Consider the following 5,917-nt stretch of genomic DNA (forward strand, 5'->3'; position numbering starts at 1 on the left):
ATTAATTACTCTCTTAAATTTTTGCTCTTCTATTCTTTTAGGAAATATTAAAATCATACTGTCAAGTTTCCCAAAAATTCTGTTGATATACTGATTGAAAAAACAATAAACTTTGGATTTTTTTCAGAAATATTGATTTTTTCTCCATTTACATAAATCTTTTTCATGAGTGTTGGTAAACTTTTAAATGTAAATATTACACACTTCTTGAAGCTTACTTGTATTATAAAATATAGATTTATTTTGAGTTTTGTAATTATTAATTATTTTTCCTATTGCATTTTCTAACTGGTTTTTCATGATTGACAGGGAACGTACTGCCTTTTTCATTCTTTGTTTTGAATCTGACCATCTTGGTAAAATTTCTTATTAGTTCTTATAGTTTTCAGTTGACTCTTGGATTTTTCTGTGCAGGAAATATAGGCATCCACAAATAATGATTTTTTGATTCTTCCAACAAATAGCCACATCTCATTTCCTTTCGTTGTCTTTTCTTATTGTCTACAACAGTGATTCTCAAAATTCGTCTTTGCAAATTCCACAGAGCCAATTGACTCATACAGAAAGTTTTTGTTAATTTTGGCAAAAATTGTGTACCTTTAGTCAACCTATTGTTGCAACTGATAAATGAACATTCTAATGTGACTGTTACTTGACATTTTTCTTTACATACATTACAGTGAAAGACTAACATGAAAAAATGAAGAAGTATGTTGAAACTTCACTTAATTGGCAATAATTGCAGGATCAAATGCATTTTCTAATTCTGGAAAAATATTCCTCAATTTTTTGTGCTTTTCTCAATGTAATGAGTACTTTCACATCATACTTTTAAATTTAATTTGCATTATTAACATTATCTTCATCATTTCTAAAAGTCTAGGTCAAAAGTCAACAAACTATGGCCAACAGGCAAAATTTGATTAAATGTTTGTTCTGTAAACAAAGTTTTACTGGGGCATAGTCACACTCATTTGTTTATAGATTGTCTATAGTGGCTTTCACACTACCGTGGCAGCTCTGGCTGAGAGATTATATGTCCCGCAAAATCCAAGATATTAATATTATTTGGCCCTTTACAGAAACATTTTGCCAGCCCCAATCTAGACAATTTACAAAACAAAACCTCAAACCCTGATTTTTACTGTTTGCCAATTTCAGTGCTGTAAGTATTCACATCATGAGCAATTTCAAGCCACCGATGTGAAGTCACTGAAGGCAGAATTGGGAAGATAGTGCAGAGCACATAATTGTGTAGTATTCCTACCATACTGATACAATAGTGCTAAATAGCTCCACAAGCTTAGATAATAGTAACATATAGAAAAAATAATTAGGTAACAATACTTTTTTATTATTTTTTATTTTAATATACTTTGTAAGTTTATGTATTTAATTTTTAAATAATGTCTGTCTTTAATAACTGGCTTACAAAATCCCTAAATTTTTCACAACTTGCTTCTTTCAGAAGCCAGTATGTGCCAGCTCTAGCACCTCACTGTCTGAAAGGCTTTTAAAAATAGATTGAACCACCCCCACTCCGCCCTCACCCCCAGAGTTTCTGATTTAGTAGGACTGGAGTGGGGTCACAGAATTTGCATTTCTAACAGTTTCCCAGGTGATGCGGAAGCTGCTGGTCCAGGGAATCAAACTTTGAGACCCACAATAACATTATATTAAGCAATAGTGGGATCTGCCTTTGTTTGATGGGTAGTCTAACTCATGTTAAAGAAGTACAGACAGGTTTTTTAATTGGCTGGAAATTTTGTATTGTTGTGACTACTATTAATCCAAAATTGATATTGAATTTTATCAGTTGCCTACTGCTTATCTTTTGAGATGATTGGTTGTTTTTCCTTTTTTGATCTATTTATACAATGTTTCTACTAATATATTTCACATTAAGGAACTATCTTTTCATTCCTGGCATTGTCTATAATCATAATGGATTATTTTATTACTGCAATTTGCTTATTTAGGATTTTTGTTTTTTTATTGCTAATCAACAATAACATTCATAATGTTCGTGCTACTTCTATGTTCTTATAAGGTTTTATTTTCAAGATTACACTGGCCTTTCAAAATTAATTTTAAAACTTCCCATCTGTTTCTATGAGCAGAAGTAGATTTTATACAGTATGGAAATTACATTTCTGGAAAATGTGAAAGTCTCATTGGAAGGCACATCTGGTTTAGAAACATTTTAGAAGACATTCTTTGTAATATTTTAAGTTTCTTCTAGGTAGTATTTCAGTTCACACTGTATCCATTTGGATTTAGTTTGAATAAATATTACTTTTCCATAAATGATCATTTCATCATGATTTTCAATATTTTTAAACACCTGTGAATCTGCTCTTATTTACTCTGCCTTCTCCCTAATTTTATAAATGTATTTTTTCTTCTTTTTTTCTTGACTAGATTTGCTATTTTTGTGGTAATGTATTATGTTACTTTAAAAAATCTGATGTTAGATTTACTTATCTATTGTTCTATTTTCTGATTTGCTTCTACTTTTCTTATCGTTTCTTTTTATTTTCTTAGGGATTTTTGGGGTATTTCTTAATCTCTTGAACTGAGAGTTTAATTTTAACTTTTGCCATTTAAAAACTTAATGTATAAACTTACAGCTTAAAAAATTATACTGAAAACAAGGTAATAAACACCCCAAAGTTATCATTTCCTGATTATTTTACTACATTTTATTACCTATCCTCTTAATAGATTTACATATATTGTATCTACGAGATGAAATATTATGCTGTACATACATAATCACTATTACATTGCGAATAACACAGAAAAATTGAGGAGTTTTTTCCCATGTTCGAAATCTATTATTGTTCAGTTCGGCAAAAGAATTTGTAATTGATAATCATGGAAAGTTTTTATATGTGTCTTCTTTCACTTTTGTCTTTACTCATTAACATAAATATAAATAAAATATTAACAAACATTCATGTTTGTCCTACACTCCTTTGTCAATTACAACCACAGATTGGCTACAGATACAAGAGTTAGGCAAATTCCAATTACTGCATTATTTGAGAATCAATTAGCCCTGTGAAAGTTACAATAAAAGAGTATTGTATATTTTCTTATTATATGTAACTTGTGTGCAATTCAGTCTTTATAGCAGTAACAGTTGTAATAAACTTATGTATGCATGTATTTTTTTTTTCTGGAGAACCAGTTATTAAACATTTGCCGGTACACTACTGATACCTAGGTAGAGTGAAAGGAATGAAGAGGTAGGTAGCATCTTCTAAGGCTCTGTTATGTGTGTGTGCTATTTTCACATGTTTTGAAGCACTTTCATATTTACATTGTATTTTGCTGTAAAGGTGAATTGTGCTATAACATTTATTTTTAAGTAATTTAAGTTAAGCATAATTATAATTATGAACTCAAAGTTTAAAAAATTGAAGAAAATGGTAGAACAATATATTGGGCAAAACAAACTTTATTATGTCTTATATACAAACTAATTCTAAATTTTCACTATATAAACTTATTTTCATTCTTTAAGAATATATTGTATCTGTGAAATTGTTTGTATGATTTGGGTTGGGATGAAATGTATCATATCTGTATTAGTCCATTTTCACACTGCAGATAAAGACATACCAGAGACTGAGAAGAAAGAGAGGTTTAATGGACTTACATTTCCACGTGGCTGGGGAGGCCTCACAATCACGGCAGAAGGCATAGGGGAGCAAGTCACAGTTTTTTTATTTTAATTTTACATTAAGAAGATTTTTATTACTAAGTGTCAGGAGTAGACTGGGAACTGAATTTTACAGAATTTTTTTCTTTGCAAAGGATAATTTTATTTATTTTTATTTTTAATTATACTTTAAGTTCTGGGGTACATGTGCACAACGTGCAGGTTTGTTGCATAGGTATACACGTACCATGTTGGTTTGCTACACCCGTCAACTCGTCATTTACATTAGGTATTTCTCCTAATGCTATACCTCCCTCAGTCCCCCACCCCTCAACAGGCCCTGGTGTGTGATGTTACCCTCCCTGTATCCATGTGTTCTCATTGTTCAGCTCCCACTTATAAGTGAGAACATGTGGTGTTTAGTTTTCTTGTGTTACTTTGCTGAGAATGATGGTTTCTAGCTTCATCCATGTCCCTGCAAAGGACATTAACTCATCCTTTTTTATGGCTGTATAGTACTCCATGGTATGTATGTGCCACATTTCTTTATCCAGTCTATCACTGATGGGCATTTGGGTTGGTTCCAAGACTTTGCTATTGTGAACAGTGCTGCAATAAACACACGTGTACATGTGTTTTTATGGTAGAATGATTTATAGTCCTTTGGGTATATACCCAGTAATGGGAATGCTGGGTCAAATGGTATTTCTAGTTCTACATCCTTGAGGAATCGCCACACTGTCTTCCAAAATGGTTGAACTAATTCACACTCCCACCGACAGTGTAAAAGCATTCCTATTTCTCCACATCCTCTCCAGCATCTGTTATTTCCTGACTTTTTAATGATCACCATTCTAACTGGCGTGAGATAGTATCTCATTGTGGTTTGGATTTGCATTTCTCTAATGACAAGTGATGATAAGCATGTTTTCTTAAGTTTGTTGGCTGCATAAATGTCTTTTGAGAAATGTCTGTTCATATACTTTGCTCATTTTCTGATGGGATTTTTTTTTTTCTGGTAAATTTGTTTAAGTTCTTTGTAGATTCTGGATATTAGCCCTTTGTCAGATGGATAGATTGCGAAAATTTTCTGCCATTCTGTAGGTTGCCTGTTCCCTCTGATGGTAGTTTCTTTTGCTGTGCAGAAGCTCTTTAGTTTAATTAGATTCCATTTGTCAATTTTCACTCTTGTTGCCATTGTTTTTGGTGTTTTAGTCATGAAGCCTGCCCATGCCTATGTCCTGAATGGTATTGCCTAGCTTTTCTTCTAGGGTTTTTATGGTTTTAGGTCTAACATTTAAGTCTTTAATCCACCTTGAGTTGATTTTTGTGTAAGGTGTAAGGAAGGGATCCAGTTTCAGCTTTCTACATATGGCTAGCCAGTTTTCCCAGCACCATTTCTTAAATAGGGAATCCTTTTCCCATTGCTTGTTTTTGTCAGGTTTGTCCAAGATCAGATGGTTGTAGATGTATGGGGTTATTTCTGAGGGCTCTGTTCTGTTCCATTGGTCTATATCTCTGCTTTGGTATCAGTACCATGCTGTTTTGGTTACTGTAGCCTTGTAGTATTGAAGTCAGGTAGCGTGATGCCTCCAGCTTTGTTCTTTTTGCTTAGGATTGTCTTGACTACGCAGGCTTATTTTGGTTCCATATGAAGTTTAAAGTAGTTTTTTCCAATTTTGTGAAGAAAGTCATTGGTAGCTTGATGGGGATGGCATTGAATCTATAAATTAGTTTGGGTAGTATGGCCATTTTCACGATATTGATTCTTCCTATCCATGAGCATGGAATGTTCTTCCATTTGTTTGTGTCCTTTTATTTCCTTGAGCAGTGGTTTGTAGTTCTCCTTGAAGAGATCCTTCACATTCTTTGTAAGTTTGCTTCTTAGGTATTTTATTCTCTTTGTAGCAATTGTGAATGGGAGTTCACTCATGATTTGGCTGTTTGTTTGTCTGTTATTGGTGTATAGGAATGCTTGTGATTTCTGCACATTGATTTTGTATCCTGAGACTTTGCTGAAGTTGCATATCAGCTTAAGGAGATTTTGGGCTGAGATGATGGGGTTTTCTAAATATACAATCATGTCATCTGCAAACAGAGACAATTTGACTTCCTCTTTTCCTAACTGAATACCCTTTATTTCCCTCTCCTGCCTGATTGCCCTGGCCAAAACTTCCAATACTATGTTGAATATGAGTGGTGAGAGAGGGCATCCCTGTCTTGTGCAAGTTTTCAAAGGGAATGCTTCCA

Source organism: Pan paniscus, chromosome 11 (assembly GCF_029289425.2).
Source record: "Pan paniscus chromosome 11, NHGRI_mPanPan1-v2.0_pri, whole genome shotgun sequence".
NCBI lineage: Eukaryota > Metazoa > Chordata > Mammalia > Primates > Hominidae > Pan > Pan paniscus.